The following is a 23895-nucleotide window of genomic DNA, read 5'->3' on the forward strand; positions in this document are numbered from 1 at the left end:
AACTTTACACTAACATACTGCCTAGTTTCGAGACGATATCAACAGCTAGTGTATAAATATATTCTTTTCGTCTATGTCTGTAATAACGAAAATATTTTGTTCACGCAATGCCAACAGAAACTATTTTGATAAAACGAAGCAACGTGATAAGAAAAAAAATGATAGGTAAAACAAGGTTCGGCGAGGAATCGAACCCAGACTTGCCACTCAGAAAGCAGACACTTTACCGCGGAGCTAACTTACTACGTTGAATTCAGTTTGTTTTATTCTCCTCAATATGCCACATAAGAGTCCAAATGAAGGCAATTCAAAAATATGGCAATTTCGCATTCAAGATGGCGACTTCTCCAATGATTTGTTTCTTCATTTAAACTGAACTACGTCCTTAATAACATAGCGAAACCTGGCTTACCTACCAAGAGCACAACTTACAATTTTCATGGTTACAAATTTTTGAGCCGCCATTTTGAATCGAAGATGGCGACTTTTCCAACATGTCGGACTTTTCCCCTCACATGCCCTGTAATCTACACACTTGAACGCAATTTCGTGATTCCACCATATCTACAAGTTGTGTAGAATTAGACGCCCCCTTATAACATTCCTAGCACTTTCTTACACCGAACATGACTATTTTTTCAAGTTTAAGGGCGGATTCGCAAACTACGCATCAGAATAAACCTCACGTCGAAATTTCAACGTCCTACATACAGCCATTACAAATTTCACATTTTTTCGATTTGCGCCGCGAAACGAAAACGAATTTTAATGCTCTTTTTTCTATCATAAACTATGTTCCTAGCTTCACTGCCTGATAAAATATGACGTTTCTATGGTCTGCGGAACTACTCTAAAAACCAGCATTTCCAAACGACGAAAAATTTCGACACTTCATTTACATGGAAAATGTCGCCTTTTTCGTGATATCGGAATTTTCCCATTACTCACATCCCATGACGAACAAGTATGCAAAATTTGGTGTTTGTATGTTTTGTGGAAGTATGCAAACAATTAAGTGTGTTTCCGATTATAGAGGTATATAATTCCTCGGACGCGGGCCCGCTACGTACCAGTACTATGTGAGCAGTAAGTAGGAATTCCAAAATCTAAGGAATTGAGTAGTGTAGGGGAACGACGTGAGCCTACTGTGCAAAAGACCTGGGTTCGATCCCCGACAAGTTTTTCTCTCACTTTTTCTTTCTTTGAAACTTTATTTTTATAGCATAGGTGATTGAAAATAAGCTTCACTTTATTATATACGGCATTTCATTCCAACCGGACCCGCAACTAAAACTATTAAATCGAAAGGGGCACTTTTCCACGTATCTTATATATTAAAATTATGTACGCTGCCGACGAGACAATTTTCAACGGTGCCCATTTGTTTGTGTGTGTGTGTGTGTGCGTGTATGAACGTGTGTGCGCAGTTGCGTACGCAGGAATTTATTTCGGGAAGGGCCAAACTCAATATCAGTGTATTTTATATTGAAATTCCTAAACTTGTCCCAAAAATTAGGCTAAATTTACTCAAAAGTTGGAATTTCGGAGGTGGTCCGGACCCCTAGGACTCACCCCCTGCGTACGTCCCTGTGTGGGTGTGTATTTCCTTAAAATTAATATTTTATACTTTCCATTTGTGGTATTCACGTCAAATTTGGTATACGCATGTATCTTAACGAGGAACATAAAAGGGGAGAGAGATATTTTGCAATCGTTTCCGGTTTCAAGCAGACAATGTTGTCGCGAGACAAAATGTATTGTTGTCTTGTATGGACACTATATCGTGAAAATGATGCCCAATGTTTCTTTGAGACTCTTTTTGGGGGACACTGCCTCCTCAGAGCGACCCTGGCGAGATCAAAATAATACGTTTATAATACAATAACAAATAGAATCTTATCAGCAGTGCCCCTGGGGTAATACTCCCCCCCGAACATTGCTTCCGATAGAGACACTGGTGATGCTCCATTTCCAAAGCTACATATGTTTGATTTTAAATACTTCTGTATCGTCTCGAAAGTTTACACGAACATACTGGCTAGTTTCGAGACCATCTCAACAGTTAGCGTATAAATATATCCTTTCCGTCTGTCTGTAATAACGAAAATATTTTGTTCACGCAATGCCAACAGAAACTATTTGGTTAAATGAAGCAACGTGATAAGAAAAAATGCAAGATAAAACATGGTCTGCGGGGACTCGAACCCAGACCTGCTACTCAGAAAGCAGACACTTTACCGCGCAGCTAACTTACTAAGTTGAAAGCTCTTGTTTTATTCTCCTCAATATACCACATAAGAGTGCAAATGAAGGCAATTCAAAAATATGGCAATTTTGCATTCAAGATGGCGACTTCTCTAATGACTTGTTTCTTCCCTTAAACTGAAGTACGTCCTTCATAACATAGCGAAACCTGGCTTACCTACCAAGAGCACAACTTACAATTTTCATGGTTACAACTTTTTGAGCCGCCATTTTGAATCGAAGATGGCCACTTTTCCAACATGTCGGATATTTCCCCCCACATGCCCAGTAATCTACACACTTGAACGCAATTTCGTGATTCCACCATATCTACAAGTTGTGTAGAATTAGACGCAACCTTATAACATTCCTAGCACTTTCTTACACCGAACATGACCATTTTTTCAAGTTTAAGGGCGGATTCGCAAACTACGCATCAGAATAAACCTCACCTCGAAATTCAACGTCCTACATACAGCCATTACAAATTTCACATTTTTTCGATTTGAGCCGCGAAACGAAAACGGATTTTAATGCTCTTTTTTCTAACATAAACTATGTTCCTAGCTTCACTGCCTGACAAAATATGACGTTTCTATGGTGTGCGGAACTACTCTAAAAACCAGCATTTCGAAACGACGAAAAATTTCGACACTTCATTTACATGGAAAATGTCGCCTTTTTCGTGATATCGGAATTTTCCCATTACTCACATCCCATGACGAACAAGTATGCAAAATTTGGTGTTTGTATGTTTTGTGGAAGTATGCAAACAATTAAGTGTGTTTCCCATTATAGAGGTATATAATTCCACGGACGCGGGCCCGCTACGTACCAGTCCATTGTGAGCAGTAAGTAGGAATTCCAAAATCTAAAGAATTGAGTAGTGTAGGGGAACGACGTGAGCCTACTCTGCAAAAGACCTGGGTTCGATCCCCGACAAGTTTTTCTCTCACGTTTTCTTTCTTTGAAACTTTATTTTTATAGCATAGGTGATTGAAAATAAGCTTCACTTTATTATATACGGCATATCATTCCAACCGGACCCGCAACTAAAACTATTAAATCGAAAGGGGCACTTTTCCACGTATCTTATATATTAAAATTATGTACGCTGCCGACGAGACAATTTTCAACGGTGCCCATTTGTGTGTGTGTGAGTGTGTGTGCGTGTATGAGCATGTGTGCGCAGTTGCGTACGCAGGAATTTATTTCGGGAAGGGCCAAACTCAATATCAGTGTATTTTATATTGAAATTCCTAAACTTGTCCCAAAAATTAGGCTAAATTTACTCAAAAGTTGGAATTTCGGAGGTGGTCCGGACCCCTAGGACCCACCACCTGCGTACGTCCCTGTGTGTGTGTGTATTTCCTTAAAATTAATATTTTATACTTTCCATTTGTGGTATTCACTTCAAATTATGTATACGCATGTATCTTAACGAGGAACATAAAAGGGGAGAGAGATATTTTGCAATCGTTTCCGGTTTCAAGCAGACAATGTTGTCGCGAGACAAAATGTATTGTTGTCTTGTATGGACACTATATCGTGAAAATGATGCCCAATGTTTCTTTCAGACTCTTTTTGGGGGACACTGAATCCTCAGAGCGCCCCTGGCGAGATCAAAATAATACGTTTATAAAACAATAACAAATAGAATGTTATCAGCAGTGCCCCCGCGGTAATACTCCCCCCCCGAACATTGCTTCCGATAGAGACACTGGTGATGCTCCATTTCCAAAGCTGCATATGTTTGATTTTACATACTTCAGTATCGTCTCGAAAGTTTACACGAACATACTGCCTAGTTTCGAGACCATCTCAACAGTTAGCGTATAAATATATCCTTTCCGTCTGTCTGTAATAACGAAAATATTTTGTTCACGCAATGCCAACAGAAACTATTTAGTAAAATGAAGCAACGTGATAAGAAAAAAATGCAAGATAAAGCATGGTCTGCGGGAATTCGAACCCAGACCTGCTACTCAGAAAGCAGACACTTTACCGCGGAGCTAACTTACTACGTTGAAATCTTTTGTTTTATTCTGCTCAATATAGCACATAAGAGTGCAAATGAAGGCAATTCAAAAATATGGCAATTTTGCATTCAAGATGGCGACTTCTCTAATGATTTGTTTCTTCCCTTAAACTGAAATACGTCCTTCATAACATAGCGAAACCTGGCTTACCTACCAAGAGCACAACTTACAATTTTCATGGTTACAAATTTTTCAGCCGTCATTTTGAATCGAAGATGGCCACTTTTCCAACATGTCGGATTTCCCCCCCCCCACATGCCCAGTAATCTACACACTTGAACGCTATTTCGTGATTCCACCATATCTACAAGTTGTGTAGAATTAGACGCCCCCTTATAACATTCCTAGCACTTTCTTACACCAAACATGACTATTTTTTCAAGTTTAAGGGTGGATTCGCAAACTACGCATCAGAATAAACCTCACCTCGAAATTTCAACGTCCTACATACAGCCATTACAAATTTCACATTTCTTCGATTTGCGCCGCGAAACGAAAACGAATTTTAATGCTCTTTTTTCTATAATAAACTATGTTCCTAGCTTCACTGCCTGACAAAATATGACGTTTCTATGGTGTGCGGAACTACTCTAAAAACCAGCATTTCCAAACGACGAAAAATTTCGACACTTCATTTACATGGAAAATGTCGCCTTTTTCGTGATATCGGAATTTTCCCATTACTCACATCCCATGACGAACAAGTATGCAAAATTTGGTGTTTGTATGTTTTGTGGAAGTATGCAAACAATTAAGTGTGTTTCCGATTATAGAGGTATATAATTCCACAGACGCGGGCCCGCTACGTACCAGTACTTTGTGAACAGTAAGTAGGAATTCCAAAATCTAAGGAATTGAGTAGTGTAGGGGAACGACGTGTGCGTACTGTGCAAAAGACCTGGATTCGATTCCCAACAAGTTTTTCTCTCACTTTTTCTTTCTTTGAAAGTTTATTTTTATAGCATAGGTGATTGGAAATAAGCTTGACTTTATTATATACGGCATTTCATTCCGACCGGACCCGCAACTAAAACTATTAAATCGAAAGGGGCACTTTTCCACGTATCTTATATATTAAAATTATGTACGGTGCCGACGAGACAACTTACAAAAGGTGCCCATTTGTGTGTGTGTGTGCATGTGTGTGTGTGTGTGTGTGTGTGTGTGTGCGTGAATGAGCGTGTGTGCGCAGTAGCGTACGCAGGAATTTATTTCGGGAGGGGTCCAAACTCAATATCAGTGTATTTTATATTGACATTCCTAAACTTGTCCCAAAATTTAGGCTAAATTTACTCAAAAGTTGGAATTTCGGGGGTGGTCCGGACCCCCAGGACCCACCACCTGCGTACGTCCCTGTGTGTGTGTGTATTTCCTTAAAATTAATATTTTATAGTTTCCATTTGTGGTATTCACTTCAAATTTGGTATACGCATGTATCTTAACGAGGAACATAAAAGAGGAGAGATATATTTTGCAATCGTTTCCGGTTTCAAGCAGACACTGTTGTCGCGAGACAAAATGCATTGTTGTCTTGTATGGACACTATATCGTGAAAATGATGCCCAATGTTTCTTTGAGACTCTTTTTGGGGGACACTGCCTCCTCAGAGCGCCCCTGGCGAGATCAAAATAATACGTTTATAAAACAATAACAAATAGAATGTTATCAGCAGTACCCTCGCGGTAATACTCCCCCCCCGAACATTGCTTCCGATAGAGACACTGGTGATGCTCCATTTCCAAAGCTACATATGTTTGATTTTAAATACTTGAGTATCGTCTCGAAACTTTACACGAATATACTGCCTAGTTTCGAGACCATCTCAACAGTTAGCGTATAAATATATCCTTTCCGTCTATGTCTGTAATAACGAAAATATTTTGTTCACGCAATGCCAACAGAAACTATTTGGTAAAATGAAAATGAAATGAAATCTTTAAGTTTTACGCCCACGGTTATGCCGGTTAGGCTAAAGGAGACGGTGATGATGAGTGATGAATGAAATGGTGGAATGAAGAAAGTGGGAGGAAACGGGAGAACCCCGAGAAAACCCACGAGCACGGTGTTTGTCCACCACAAAGTTCACTTGGCGGGGGCTGGGATCGAACCCGGGACCCCAAGCACCAGAGGTGAACGCTCTACCACTGAGCCACCTCGCCCCCCTTGGTAGACTAAAGCAACGTGATAAGAAAAAAAAACGCAAGATAAAACAAGGTCTGCGGGGATTCGAACCCAGACCTGCTACTCAGAAAGCAGACACTTTACCGCGGAGCTAACTTACTACGTTGAATTCTGTTTGTTCTATTCTCCTAAATATCCCACATGAGAGGCCAAATGAAGGCAATTCAAAAATATGGTAATTTTGAATTCAAGATGGCGACTTCTCCAATGATTTGTTTCTTCACTTAAACTGAACTACGCCCTTAATAACATAGAGAAACCTGGCTTACCCACCAAGAGCACAACTTACAATTTTCATGGTTACAAATTTTTGAGCCGCCATTTTGAATCGAAGATGACGACTTTTCCAACATGTCGGATTTTTCCCCTCACATGCGATGTACTCTATACACTTGAATGCAATTTCGTGATTCCACCATATCTACAAGTTGTGTAGAATTAGACGCACCGTTATAACATTTCTCGCATTTTGTTACATCGAACATGACTATTTTTTTCAAGTTTAAGGGTGGATTCACAAACTACGCATCAGAATAAACATCACCTCGAAATTTCAACATCCTATATACAGCCATTACAAATTTCACATTTTTTTTCGATTTGCGCCGCGAAACGAAAAATAATTTTAATGCTCTTTTTTCTATCATAAACTATGTTCCTAGCTTCACTGCCTGATAAAATATGACGTTTCTATAGCGTGCGAAACTACTCTAAAAACCAGCATTTCGAAACGACGAAAAATTTCGACACTTCATTTACATGGAAAATGTCGCCTTTTTCGTGATATCGGAATTTTCCCATTACTCACATCCCATGACGAACAAGTATGCAAAATTTGGTGTTTGTATGTTTTGTGGAAGTATGCAAACAATTAAGTGTGTTTCCCATTATAGAGGTATATAATTCCACGGACGCGGGCCCGCTACGTACCAGTCCATTGTGAGCAGTAAGTAGGAATTCCAAAATCTAAAGAATTGAGTAGTGTAGGGGAACGACGTGAGCCTACTCTGCAAAAGACCTGGGTTCGATCCCCGACAAGTTTTTCTCTCACGTTTTCTTTCTTTGAAACTTTATTTTTATAGCATAGGTGATTGAAAATAAGCTTCACTTTATTATATACGGCATATCATTCCAACCGGACCCGCAACTAAAACTATTAAATCGAAAGGGGCACTTTTCCACGTATCTTATATATTAAAATTATGTACGCTGCCGACGAGACAATTTTCAACGGTGCCCATTTGTGTGTGTGTGAGTGTGTGTGCGTGTATGAGCATGTGTGCGCAGTTGCGTACGCAGGAATTTATTTCGGGAAGGGCCAAACTCAATATCAGTGTATTTTATATTGAAATTCCTAAACTTGTCCCAAAAATTAGGCTAAATTTACTCAAAAGTTGGAATTTCGGTGGTGGTCCGGACCCCTAGGACCCACCACCTGCGTACGTCCCTGTGTGTGTGTGTATTTCCTTAAAATTAATATTTTATACTTTCCATTTGTGGTATTCACTTCAAATTATGTATACGCATGTATCTTAACGAGGAACATAAAAGGGGAGAGAGATATTTTGCAATCGTTTCCGGTTTCAAGCAGACAATGTTGTCGCGAGACAAAATGTATTGTTGTCTTGTATGGACACTATATCGTGAAAATGATGCCCAATGTTTCTTTCAGACTCTTTTTGGGGGACACTGAATCCTCAGAGCGCCCCTGGCGAGATCAAAATAATACGTTTATAAAACAATAACAAATAGAATGTTATCAGCAGTGCCCCCGCGGTAATACTCCCCCCCCGAACATTGCTTCCGATAGAGACACTGGTGATGCTCCATTTCCAAAGCTGCATATGTTTGATTTTACATACTTCAGTATCGTCTCGAAAGTTTACACGAACATACTGCCTAGTTTCGAGACCATCTCAACAGTTAGCGTATAAATATATCCTTTCCGTCTGTCTGTAATAACGAAAATATTTTGTTCACGCAATGCCAACAGAAACTATTTAGTAAAATGAAGCAACGTGATAAGAAAAAAATGCAAGATAAAGCATGGTCTGCGGGAATTCGAACCCAGACCTGCTACTCAGAAAGCAGACACTTTACCGCGGAGCTAACTTACTACGTTGAAATCTTTTGTTTTATTCTGCTCAATATAGCACATAAGAGTGCAAATGAAGGCAATTCAAAAATATGGCAATTTTGCATTCAAGATGGCGACTTCTCTAATGATTTGTTTCTTCCCTTAAACTGAAATACGTCCTTCATAACATAGCGAAACCTGGCTTACCTACCAAGAGCACAACTTACAATTTTCATGGTTACAAATTTTTCAGCCGTCATTTTGAATCGAAGATGGCCACTTTTCCAACATGTCGGATTTCCCCCCCCCCACATGCCCAGTAATCTACACACTTGAACGCAATTTCGTGATTCCACCATATCTACAAGTTGTGTAGAATTAGACGCCCCCTTATAACATTCCTAGCACTTTCTTACACCGAACATGACTATTTTTTCAAGTTTAAGGGTGGATTCGCAAACTACGCATCAGAATAAACCTCACCTCGAAATTTCAACGTCCTACATACAGCCATTACAAATTTCACATTTCTTCGATTTGCGCCGCGAAACGAAAACGAATTTTAATGCTCTTTTTTCTATAATAAACTATGTTCCTAGCTTCACTGCCTGACAAAATATGACGTTTCTATGGTGTGCGGAACTACTCTAAAAACCAGCATTTCCAAACGACGAAAAATTTCGACACTTCATTTACATGGAAAATGTCGCCTTTTTCGTGATATCGGAATTTTCCCATTACTCACATCCCATGACGAACAAGTATGCAAAATTTGGTGTTTGTATGTTTTGTGGAAGTATGCAAACAATTAAGTGTGTTTCCGATTATAGAGGTATATAATTCCACAGACGCGGGCCCGCTACGTACCAGTACTTTGTGAACAGTAAGTAGGAAGTCCAAAATCTAAGGAATTGAGTAGTGTAGGGGAACGACGTGTGCGTACTGTGCAAAAGACCTGGATTCGATTCCCAACAAGTTTTTCTCTCACTTTTTATTTCTTTGAAAGTTTATTTTTATAGCATAGGTGATTGGAAATAAGCTTGACTTTATTATATACGGCATTTCATTCCGACCGGACCCGCAACTAAAACTATTAAATCGAAAGGGGCACTTTTCCACGTATCTTATATATTAAAATTATGTACGGTGCCGACGAGACAACTTACAAAAGGTGCCCATTTGTGTGTGTGTGTGTATGTGTGTGTGTGTGTGTGTGTGTGTGTGCGTGAATGAGCGTGTGTGCGCAGTAGCGTACGCAGGAATTTATTTCGGGAGGGGTCCAAACTCAATATCAGTGTATTTTATATTGACATTCCTAAACTTGTCCCAAAATTTAGGCTAAATTTACTCAAAAGTTGGAATTTCGGGGGTGGTCCGGACCCCCAGGACCCACCACCTGCGTACGTCCCTGTGTGTGTGTGTATTTCCTTAAAATTAATATTTTATAGTTTCCATTTGTGGTATTCACTTCAAATTTGGTATACGCATGTATCTTAACGAGGAACATAAAAGAGGAGAGATATATTTTGCAATCGTTTCCGGTTTCAAGCAGACACTGTTGTCGCGAGACAAAATGCATTGTTGTCTTGTATGGACACTATATCGTGAAAATGATGCCCAATGTTTCTTTGAGACTCTTTTTGGGGGACACTGCCTCCTCAGAGCGCCCCTGGCGAGATCAAAATAATACGTTTATAAAACAATAACAAATAGAATGTTATCAGCAGTACCCTCGCGGTAATACTCCCCCCCCGAACATTGCTTCCGATAGAGACACTGGTGATGCTCCATTTCCAAAGCTACATATGTTTGATTTTAAATACTTGAGTATCGTCTCGAAACTTTACACGAATATACTGCCTAGTTTCGAGACCATCTCAACAGTTAGCGTATAAATATATCCTTTCCGTCTATGTCTGTAATAACGAAAATATTTTGTTCACGCAATGCCAACAGAAACTATTTGGTAAAATGAAAATGAAATGAAATCTTTAAGTTTTACGCCCACGGTTATGCCGGTTAGGCTAAAGGAGACGGTGATGATGAGTGATGAATGAAATGGTGGAATGAAGAAAGTGGGAGGAAACGGGAGAACCCCGAGAAAACCCACGAGCACGGTGTTTGTCCACCAAAAAGTTCACTTGGCGGGGGCTGGGATCGAACCCGGGACCCCAAGCACCAGAGGTGAACGCTCTACCACTGAGCCACCTCGCCCCCCTTGGTAGACTGAAGCAACGTGATAAGAAAAAAAAACGCAAGATAAAACAAGGTCTGCGGGGATTCGAACCCAGACCTGCTACTCAGAAAGCAGACACTTTACCGCGGAGCTAACTTACTACGTTGAATTCTGTTTGTTCTATTCTCCTAAATATCCCACATGAGAGGCCAAATGAAGGCAATTCAAAAATATGGTAATTTTGAATTCAAGATGGCGACTTCTCCAATGATTTGTTTCTTCACTTAAACTGAACTACGCCCTTAATAACATAGAGAAACCTGGCTTACCCACCAAGAGCACAACTTACAATTTTCATGGTTACAAATTTTTGAGCCGCCATTTTGAATCGAAGATGACGACTTTTCCAACATGTCGGATTTTTCCCCTCACATGCGATGTACTCTATACACTTGAATGCAATTTCGTGATTCCACCATATCTACAAGTTGTGTAGAATTAGACGCACCGTTATAACATTCCTCGCATTTTGTTACATCGAACATGACTATTTTTTTCAAGTTTAAGGGTGGATTCACAAACTACGCATCAGAATAAACATCACCTCGAAATTTCAACATCCTATATACAGCCATTACAAATTTCACATTTTTTTCGATTTGCGCCGCGAAACGAAAAAGAATTTTAATGCTCTTTTTTCTATCATAAACTATGTTCCTAGCTTCACTGCCTGATAAAATATGACGTTTCTATAGCGTGCGAAACTACTCTAAAAACCAGCATTTCGAAACGACGAAAAATTTCGACACTTCATTTACATGGAAAATGTTGCCTTTTTCGTGATTTCGGAATTTTCCCATTACTCACATCCCATGAGGAACAAGTATGCAAAATTTGGTGTTTGTATGTTTTGTGGAAGTATGCAAAAATTAAGTGTGTTTCCGACTTTAGAGGTATATAATTCCACAGACACGTTCCCGCTACGAACCAGTACTATGTGCGCAGTAAGTAGAAAGTCCAAAACCTAAGAAATTCAGTAGTGTAGGGGAACGACGTGTGCGTACTGTGCAAAAGACCTGGGTTCGATCCCCGACAAGTTTTTCTCTCACTTTTTCTTTCTTTGAAAGTTATTTTTATAGCATAGGTGATTGGAAATAAGCTTGACTTTATTATATACGGCATTTCATTCCAACCGGACCCGCAACTAAAACTATTAAATCGAAAGGGGCACTTTTCCACGTATCTTATATATTAAAATTATGTACGCTGCCGACGAGACAATTTTCAAAAGGTGCCCATTTGTGTGTGTGTGTGCGCGTGTATGAGCGTGTGTGCGCAGTAGCGTACGCAGGAATTTATTTCGGGAGGGGCCAAACTCAATATCAGTGTATTTTATATTGAAATTCCTAAACTTGTCCCAAAAATTAGGCTAAATTTACTCAAAAGTTGGAATTTCGGGGGTGGTCCGGACTCCCAGGACCCACCCCCTGCGTACGTCCCTGTGTGTGTGTGTATTTCCTTATAATTAATATTTTATACTTTCCATTTGTGGTATTCACTTCAAATTTCGTATACGCATGTATCTTAACGAGGAACATAAAAGGGGAGAGATATATTTTGCAATCGTTTCCGGTTTCAAGCAGACACTGTTGTCGCGAGACAAAATGTATTGTTGTCTTGTATGGACACTATATCGTGAAAATGATGCCCAATGTTTCTTTGAGACTCTTTTTGGGGGACACTGCCTCCTCAGAGCGCCCCTGGCGAGATCAAAATAATACGTTTATAAAACAATAACAAATAGAATGTTATCAGCAGTGCCCCCGCGGTAATACTCCCCCCCCCCCGAACATTGCTTCCGATAGAGACACTGGTGATGCTCCATTTCCAAAGCTACATATGTTTGATTTTAAATACCTGAGTATCGTCTCGAAACTTTACACGAATATACTGCCTAGTTTCGAGACCATCTCAACAGTTAGCGTATAAATATATCCTTTCCGTCTATGTCTGTAATAACGAAAATATTTTGTTCACGCAATGCCAACAGAAACTATTTGGTAAAATGAAGCAACGTGATAAGAAAAAATAACGCAAGATAAAAGAAGGTCTGCGGGGATTCGAACCTAGACCTGCTACTCAGAAAGCAGACACTTTACCGCGGAGCTAACTTACTACGTTGAAATCTGTTTGTTCTATTCTCCTCAATATAGAAATAAGAGGCCAAATGAAGGCAATTCAAAAATATGGCAATTTTGAATTCAAGATGGCGACTTCTCCAATGATTTGTTTCTTCACTTAAACTGAACTACGTCCTTAATAACATAGCGAAACCTGGCTTACCTACCAAGAGCACAACTTACAATTTTCATGGTTACAAATTTTTGAGCCGCCATTTTGAATCGAAGATGACGATTTTTCCAACATGTCGGATTTTCTCCCTCACATCAGCTGTAATCTACACACTTGAACGCAATTTCGTGATTCCACCATATCTACAAGTTGTGTAGAATTAGACGCCCCCTTATAACATTCCTCGCATTTTGTTACACCGAACATGACTATTTTTTTCAAGTTTAAGGGTGGATTCGCAAACTACGCATCAGAATAAACATCACCTCGAAATTTCAACGTCCTTGATACAGCCATTACAAATTTCACATTTTTTCGATTTGCGCCGCGAAACGAAAACGAATTTTAATGCTCTTTTTTTCTATCATAAACTATGTTCCTAGCTTCACTGCCTGACAAAATATGACGTTTCTATGGTGTGCGGAACTACTCTAAAAACCAGCATTTCCAAACGACGAAAAATTTCGACACTTCATTTACATGGAAAATATCGCCTTTTTCGTGATATCGGAATTTTCCCATTACTCACATCCCATGACGAACAAGTATGCAAAATTTGGTGTTTGTATGTTTTGTGGAAGTATGCAAACAATTAAGTGTGTTTCCGATTATAGAGGTATATAATTCACGAAAATGCTCAAAAACCGAGTTTTTATACTCGATTTCTTGCGGGGAAACCGCAGGACCCCCACTCGACTGAAGGGTATTCCAAACTCCGGAATATCCGCCCATTCTCAAAACAAGACATTAATATGCATTAAGGCAAGCAGATACACATATAGCCCTACATAAGAAAGAAACAATTCAATATGGCACATCAAACTATAAGGTGGATGAGCTTCTTTGAAAACACATTAATTTGAGAACAAAAGATAGGAAAAAGATAACAAAAATGCCGTGGTTGCCAACTTAGAAATTATTTCTATATAAGATATAAAATCTTAATACGTGCAAAGCTATTCGTCAATTACTGTGTATATAAATGGATTTATTAAAGGTATTTAGCATCTGCTCTTTAGTGATGGTATGTCTTGATCACAGAAAAACCACAGGCGGATGCTCTTATCAAGGAAAATCCAAAGGCCACACCACCGCAACCGACTCACTTTCACCACTGGCCCAGAATGGCTTGAATTAGAATATAAGTGTTATTGCCAATCATCCAGCCCCATTTAACTGGATCAAGCGCGTTGAAGATAAGTGTTTTCCAACGTACTATTTACAAATATGTTTATAAAATATAGAAATATGCAGCTTTCGCCGTAGGAGTCAGTCTTTCCGCAATAATCACGTTCTTTGATCCAGCGATTGCTCGCATGTAACTCAAGTGCTGAAGTTTCTTTAAAGATGTGTCGGAAGCTAAACTATAAAGAATCGGGCAGTATTGCTATGCCTATTCCAGCGACATCTCCAGGGTTTACTGGACAAGTCAGTAGCGAACTACTTAAGTCTTTTGCCTTCTGTCAACTTTGCAATTTGTTATATGTATTAGCTTTCCCAGTACCAAAAGGCGCAGATACGATATCACATCCACTGATGTCATGAATCGTCAGTAGATGTCATGGCATAACCGATGTTATATTACTATGTATTTCACACACGCTCACATGTGTGCCCTAACTGCTCTTGATTCCACTTTTTTTGGAACAAATATATGACACATTTCAGGTCTGAAGTGATATATTAGCACAATAATGATATTTGTGTAATCAGCAACCACAATGACAATATCAAAATTACCCGGCAGCATGTTTCAGAGCCGTTTGGACTATTAGGCAGTCGGCATCTTCAGTGGACTGGGTAATATCATGGCCGTCTAATTTAAGTGCCTGAGAAAGAAGAGCGATGTGTTTGTGCTTGTTTGTGGTATTTGATAAAAATGCTTCCTGGCTGATGCAGATGTCTGTGGAGGTGTCAAAATACACATCTGGTGTATAGCATTTACGTCTTTCGTATTCATGAATCTTCATATTTTTATTCGTTCAACGAACTGGATGAAGTACTGCTCCACCGTCCAGAGCGAACGTAATCCTATATTTTAGACGAGGGCACTGTGTAACAATCTTTGTAATCACTGTGGCAAGAATTCCTTTGTCTGGTTTATGTATGAATCCATGTTTGAACAACGATGTTGATGTAGGCGTATAGTCATACGCAACGGTATTGATGTTATGATCAGTATTGTCTACGGCTCACTGCCACAACCTACTACCGACTGCTTGTAGCTCATGACTTCGTTGTAAGACACTGAAAATCCGAGTTGGTACAGTTTTCGATCAGCCGGCGAGTATAAATGCATGATTCATTTGTACACTGGATTGCTCGTTTCCCTACTTTCTGTAGACGTTTGCAAAATACATTGTTTATTCAGGCGAAAATAGATCATCGCAATTCATATGATAAACAGCTGCAGCTGCAACACCAGCACACGTTCGGAACCTCTCTGCAACTTCCACCCCATATCAGTTTGGTTGCTGCCGTAGGTAAGAATACTTTCGCGAATTTTGTAGTTTCATTTACGTACTTTTGATACTTTGGGTTATGAAAGTAAATTTTTTTCACAACAAATTAAGCAGTCCGTCTTCCAGTTGAACTCTGACACAGCTCGGAGGCGTTTCTTCTTAGGGGAAGGTGTTTGTAGTTCTCATTATTTTCTTCCTCACAATATTTAATTCTTCTGCTGTTGGTGTAATCACGGAGACAGTCTTTGCGTGTTTTCGCAACACCATTAAGTTCGTGGGTTGCAATGATTCTATCTCGAGTACCATGATCATTCCGACGTTCGCTAAATGTTAAAAGTGTTAGTCCTTTGGATCTCACCTTCTGAAATCGACTACTCTAAGTCAGAGTATTCTCGCCAGGTAGCCATTTCACGCACGGGATTAACAACGTGTGACACTTCTTTCCTTTACAGCATGTCCAGGGGTCGCTCCGTTCCTTTGGGAAATCCCGTGCGCACGCATAGCTGCGTTTTCAAACATGCATTTGTCAATAGAATAGGTGTGACTTTCTAAGTGGCGTTTTTTAACCTCACTATTTACGATGTGGGACGGAATTTCCTCCATGTTCACTAGGACTTTTATGCTCCTTTTTATATGTACTATCTCCCGTCCAAGTTTGTCCACGTAGTTACCGTTCACCCTGTATAAATATATATGTCTTCGCAAAATCTTCTTTAAAAACACACCATTACCTTCTCTCACTTAGACATGATAGGCGGATGTATAGCGTTCGGGATGTTAGAGACTGTTTTCCGTCACTAACAATGTCGCTTTTTGATGTCACCCTGTATATGCACCAACTTTAAAGAAATGAAAAGAGCATGTACGTGTTTAAAACTGTGCATTCTTCCATTTCAAAGGGATTAAAGTCATCATGTGGGTTACTTTTTTGCTACATGAAGTTATTCTTTACAATATAATTTTATGTAGGCATACTTTACATGGTAATTTCAGAAAATTTGGACCACCCTGTATATAATGTCCCAACTTGGATAGCGGTGGGCTTTCCATGTGTCAATCTTGGATGGATTCTGCATCAAATGAGACCAAAGTCAGCTTTATACCAATTACTTCTACCTCGAATGCTAGTACGCCCAAACTACGTCTTTTTGCTATAGTGTCGTGTGATTTTTTTTTTTACCTAGTTTCGTGTTTAAACGTCTCATCGTATGGAACCTGTTTTAGAATTTCTCATTTTTACATTTGGTTGGCAACAATGACAAACTGGGGTACTTGGGAGAGGAGTACGTCCACAGTATAGATATATATTACAATGAAGAGTGATGTTTATGCCACGTATCATGAATATACATCCAGTGGTACAGAAACCATCTTCCACAGTGTATTTACAGTTCGTTGGCAACACTGACCAAATGGGTACGTCTGGGTACAAAGTGATACTATCAAACCCTTGCTCGACTGACGTTCTAGCAATGAGTCAAAAAGGAACATGATGGGCTCAGGCGCTTACGCCTGATGCATCGTAACATTCATTTTTATTCTATCGAATACGCCAAACATCGGGTCACAAACACCAACAAACGGACCCCTTATAGGTTAAGTGGCGGATTTGCCCCAGATTTGAAAACGGTTTCGTACTTTTCATGGTAAGAGCTTTAAGACGATATATAGGTTTTCTCCAGGTACTTGGTCCTAGTATGGTATCATCCCTAGAAAATATGCATTGTAAAAGACAAAAACATATTTCCTCATAATAATAACAACATATAGTCGGGCAGATTTGAGGGGGAACCGCACCATGTGATATAAAGTTTTTTCTTTGCATTTTATTATAAAATAGAATGTCCTTTCGCAGATTTCGATTGATGCCACCTTGGCATCCTTGGGCAATTTTCAATATTACGTCATATATGATGTCACTGTCTCACACTTCTAATTTACGTAGTAAACGCTAATGGATGAGTTAAAATCTCTGTAACACATCAACCGTACTGAGTGAAAAGACAATATTTTTCAGAATACATGTAGTCAGACCTTTACATAAGTTGGAACATTTGAGCTCCATCTTAGCTAAGCGGTTAGCTTTCGCGCCTTCGGCATGGGAGACCCGGGTTCTCGTGTTTCGGATTCCATGTTAATTAGTAGATCCACGTCACATATAGTGTCACTGCTGCTGAGTAGCACATTAAACCTTAAGTCAACTCAACTCAATTTTTAACATTTTGGTGACCATTCCAAGTATGGGAACAAAATAATGAAGTCACAATTTTGGAAAAATATTCATTTAAAAAATGCGCTTTAATAATTTGCTGTGAACAAAGTATTTAAATAAATTGGACAAAACTAATGGCAAAGAAAAACATATCCTAAAACACTACAGTAAAACTTTTAGAAGGGCTTGCAGCAGTAAGCTTTATGTTTTTTTTTTTTTTTTAAAATCCCTTGATTTTTGCTTTTGTAATAACTAAAAAGTAAGAACTGTACAAACACAGAAATGGTAATTACCATTCAGTTTCCCTTTTTTACAAACGCGTAGGATTGAATATTAAAGATGACATACGAACAAATTTAAACATTTCAGCTCTTTAGCTTAGGTTCCATAAACTCAGAATCACTATCATTTTTATCACTATCATATTCTAAAGATGAACCTTCATTTTCCGTTCCAATTTTCTGATCCATGGTAAACCCATTCAAAAACTTTTCAGATGCAGTACATTTACAATATGTTCTGCATGACAGTTTTCCATGTTTACAACTACAGTTACTGGATTACAGCTGAGACAACTCCAAGCAACGATTTCGATGAGTTCAGTTGGACCTATGTTGCCAATGCCGGTAATGGGGCAACAAGTATTTTCACGTACATCCCAGGAAAGATTTACATCTATTGGACTTTATTTGTGTGCTGCTTTCCAGAACATGTTTTGCAGGTGGACTCGTTTTAAATATTCCTTCAAAGATTTGCCCTTCAGAGGTAAAGTGTTCAAATTGTGGAACGCATCTTTCTTCGATACGAATAAGTGATACCGTAGTTGGTTCATTGGAATGACTTTTTTTTGCCTCCGTACGAAAGAAGAAACAACCGTCTACCTGTATGTTTTAGCGTCGCTTTCGGTACGAAAAAAGTTCCGGATCCGTGGATTTTCATGGTCACTATATCGTCTCTAAAGAACTCAATTACATATTTAATCACTGTGGAACGAGTATTGCGGGACACATAAGACACTATTATTGTATAATTCGTATAGTTCAATAGAAGTCCACATATGAGTAGCATCGTTTAGCATCTTTTCAACATCAAACTCTAAAGCTGAATTCGTTGACTTAGAAAACATTCTCCCTTGATTATTAGCACATTCTATTTTACGTTTACTAACAAAAGTACATCGACAATTCACGTTGTACAGTGCATCTACTGCGTGTAAATCAACTGTAGCTCGTTGTAGCAGGAACTGTATCCATACATCTTCAGCTTGATCATCATCTCGTTCATCGCATATCTTTAGTAGCTCCTTGTCCAGTTGTTTCCTGTGGTAATTGTTGAATGAAATTGATAATAAGGGCACCATTTCTGTGGATGTTTAGGATCACGCTCTGCACACTCTTCCCGGCAAAACACACACTGTTTCTAAAACTGGAAGGATGACATTGATGGCCTTCTTTTACCTGGTATAGGCTGCGAATTATTTTCTAATTTGTCGAGATTTGCTCTCTTTTGAGCACGTGTAATGTGACGTTTAGACGTGTATGTAGTTACACAGGTACAATGGCATCTGATTGAAGAACTAGGATCATTTTGAAGAAGACGTTCTAATCTAGAATGGTCATCTTTTCTAAGTTTACTTGCGCCAATAATAGAGAGAATCCTCTGTTATCCAGCAGTTACCAGTTGTTCGTCCTTCCCACAATCGAAAACGCAATTAGACTCCATCACTCACATGTAAAATAAAATTACAAATAAATAACTAAATAAATAAATAAATAAAATAAGAAAAAAACTACGCACTGCTTATATGTATATTTAAAAATATCTCAAGGATGCAGAAATATTTACATGCTGTAAGGAAATAAATCAAGAAATATTAATTTCCTTGATATTCTAGTAGTTAATATAAGTTTCAGGTGATTATGTTTGCCGTACCTATCATTCTCCCCGTCTTGAAAGGGAATCGGGAGATAAAATTAGGAATTGCGAATCATTGAAACAAACGGTACATAAATATTACTTTCCTCAGTAAAATTGTCATTAATGATAACATACTGAAAATATCGCAACGCTGGTAGGATGGCTACATTCGGAATATGAAAGAAAACGATCCAATCCAATAGAGGAGAAAAAAGAACACTGTACATATTAGCTAACATAAACATCTTTAACCCACTTTTTATATTTACGCAGGTTTTATTGTAATCCTTTCAAGAGTAAGAAATGTTTATTTTATACTTTTCCTTGCCATTTGATTTAGTTTTGTCCAATTTGTTTAAATACTTTGTTTATAACAAATTACCAAAATGCATTTTTAAATGTTTTTTTCTCCAAAATTGTGACGTCACTATATTGTTCCCATACAAGGAATGATCACTAAAATGTTAGAAATTGAGTTGAGTAGACTTTAAGTTTAAAGTTCCGTTCAGCAGCAGCAAAATTGTGTGTGACATAGACGTACTGATTAACGTGGAATCCGAACCACATGAACTCCCGTCTTGAATCGAACCCGGCTCCCCCACGCCGAAGACGCGTACGCTAACTACGAAGGAGCTCAAATGTTCCAACTTGTGTAAAGGTCTGGCTACATGTATCCTGAAAAATATTGTCTTTTTACTGAGGACGGTTGATGTGTTACAGAGATTTTAACTCATCCATAAGCGTTTCCTACGTAAATTAAAAGTGTGAAACATTGACGTCATATATGACATAATATTAAAAATTGTCCAAGGATGCCAAGGCGGCATCAATCGGAATTCGAAAGAGAACATTCCATTCCATAATATAATGCAAAGAAGAAAACCTTATACCATGTGTACGGTATAGCAAATTTTACCATTGCTATCTTCTCGACTAATATATGAATATTAGGATTTTGTTTCCAGAGTTCAATCCTGAGCTTCAATGAAATGATTCAAAAATACAAAGTTACAGTCGTCCTTTACTGATTTATATCAAGTATCAATTTATTATAGGTACGAACTCAAAACTATGTAGGTTACTAGGATGCGAAGTGGTGTAAATCAAGAATGGAAATTTGGAGAACTCTGAACTTGGCAATCTCATGGAAATTGCTTGAAGAGAATATTATTGACGATCGACATTATAGTATATAATTACATTTTGAGATACAATCATAAAACAAACATGAAGTTTTCATGAGATATTGAGCTTTAAAGATAGGTCCTGGAAAATGTTACATTTTGGAGTTACACACGACATGTATATATTTGGTCCATTAAACAGCAACTTGGAGGGCAGAAGTTGAAGTTTGATGAAAACGTCCAACCGGAGGTGCACGAGTGACTACAGCGTAAATCAAATAAATTTTTCTTACGCCGTATCGAAGCACTTCCTATCCGATAGCGTAAGTGCATCGTACTGGGAGGAAACTATGTACAGTGGGCCACAGAAATTATTGATACACAAAGTCTGTGAGTTAGGCAACCCTACTAATGCCCGATCCAAGATTAATTACGCCAGGTAGAGTAGCTAGAACAGCAGCATGAAGTATGCCCCACCAGTTAAAAGGACAAATCTTAAAGGGTGTTTCGATCATTCGGGGGAAGAGCCCAGCCTCCAAAGAAAATTTTGGGTGTCTAACAGGACCTGAGCTTCTTGGTTTCGGTGCCACTGATTGATACATAATATTACTTCGAAAGAAGTGCTGGTCTGACTTCATTATTCGTTAAATGACTTTCGAAAATGCTAAATATTTGTACGCAGAAATTTATTTGTAAATATTAAACATGAAAAATTCGATAACTCTCAAATGAGTTGGAGAACTTATCCGTCCTTAGGTTGCAAATATAACTGAAGGTTCCAGAGTTGTATAATATTTGTGAAAATTTACTCATTGAGACAAAAAGGAGAAAAGGGGAGAATATAGTGTCATTCAGAACAATTTAAAAGTGCACGAAATTAACGGATAATATCAAATATAGAACCATTAGCAGAATTAAATCTGTAATTCGTTTTCTCCTTTCATTTTCCTTCCTTTATTTTTAGGATTACATCATCACTGAATTTCTCCACTGGAGATTATCTTCGTTTAGCAACATCCATCTGGAGCTCATGCTTGTAAATGAAACACTTTAAAAAGTGTAAAGGCAGCGGCGCCGAGAATCGAACCCGGGCAAGGATTTTAGCAAATCACAACGCAAACCATTCACCTAAAGCGTTACATACACTGTCACGCCTAAATAAAGTGTTTTGTTTTCGCTCTAAACAGTAGATTGTTTATAGACAAATTGATTGGCAGAACAGAACTCTGTAATTCAGAATTCGCAGGGCATTATATCATTGTATTCGCTAAATTATCAACATTTCAGATTTTTTGAAAACAACATATAAAACTCCTGTATTTTGGATCAACTACTGCCCGTATATAATCTCTTTAAATTGCAAAACGTGAACGAGCTGTGTTAAAAATTTCAAATTTGGGTGATTTGCATATTTTAGATACTAAATCCAGAATTTAGAGTGAAAATAAATTTATTCTTTACACTTAATGAAATATGAAACTTTGCCCTCAAGTAATCATGCAAATTTCAGGTATCTTTTATGCCCGGTTTAATTTCTGTCTCTCACAATGTGTGTGTAATTTTTATGCCGGCTATAATCTTATACAATATCAATCAATTGTGTTCTTGTTATGTTCTTCTACAAAGATATATTTGGAATATACGAATTATATATATATATATATATATATATATATATATATATATATATATATATATATATATATATATATATATATATATATATATATAGTATATAAAGGGTGTATCATTAGTGCATGGCCAAAAGTGGCAAAATGATTGAGGAAATCCATATAAGTAAAAATGTTCCTATGACCATTGGTCTGACGCCGCTTCGTTTCCGAGGTACTCCCATGCGCAAAAAAAAATGCGCGTATACTGTAAGTCACGATTTTCCGTATTTATTCCTTTTTCCTTACGTTTATGGGTAAAATTGAGTTATTAGTATGTGGAGATAATAGAGAGCAATCCGTCTAAGGAGATATTTCCAAAAAATATAATAAAATAATAAAAATATAAACAAAAAACAAAATTATGCTCGGTTTTGTGTATACTGGCAACGATGATTTCTAGGGATTTTTTCAGTAGTACAGCACGATTGTTGAGGGAATTCAGTAGGGAAGTCGAGGAGATGGATGAAGGAACTGGATACTGAACCAAAATGTTGCATTTATTGGTTAAAACCTAGTGTGTAGATTGCCTGCCAAATATAAATTAGCTTCTGTAACTAAGATGTCGTACGAAAATATAGAATTAAACAGAAAAACTCGTATGTTAAGGTTCGAAGCGATACGCAGCATGGTTATGAAGATTATTTCTTAAGAAAAAAGAACAAACACAACGTAGCCTCTGTGGTTAGGTGGATAGAGTGGCGGACTCGTGGATATCTAATTATTTTGACACCATATCGAATCCCATCCTATCCCATTCTTTTTTTTTTTTTTTTTTTTACAAAACATTAAAATTTTCATGTTAATAAGAACCGAAGCAATATACTAAGGACAACTTATTGATATCCAGGATTACAGTATTGGTAATAGCTATTGTTTTCAGTTCATGTTGTTGTATAGCTTCTCTCACCCTGTTTTCTTGGGAAAATAACAATTTTGTCTCCAACAAAATGTAAAGGATATATACGGACAGAAAAAGACATCTTAATATCAAACGTGATTTATCGTGATGAAATGGACTAGTTTGCCATTATTAAAAAAAAAAAAAAAAAAACTAAAGTAAATTACTGAAGTTGACTTCCCTTTAGCTTTTAGCTATAAAAAAAAATATTTTTTTTTCTTTATAAGACTATACTTTATGAGGCAAGGTGTGTTATCATACCCACAAATTTAGCTAGGGAGTGAAAGATAATCGTTTATACAAACATTTTACAGGTTTAGGTGCGTGAAACACCAATACACCATGGTCTCGCTTATCCGACCATCCTTTGTTACACATACCGTATGATCCGATATATCATTGCAGAAAGCACCAATCGGCAAGAAGAACTGCAAGTTGTGGTCTTAATCTATTTTTCATGCTCTGGAGTATATCGCCTAGCGCGCCCGTCTACACGTTGACTCATACATCTATCATTCAGTGCAGACACGTATCCAGGTT

Source organism: Thermobia domestica, chromosome 6, assembly GCF_964235325.1.
Source record: "Thermobia domestica chromosome 6, izTheDome1.hap1.1, whole genome shotgun sequence".
In the NCBI taxonomy this organism is placed as follows: domain Eukaryota; kingdom Metazoa; phylum Arthropoda; class Insecta; order Zygentoma; family Lepismatidae; genus Thermobia; species Thermobia domestica.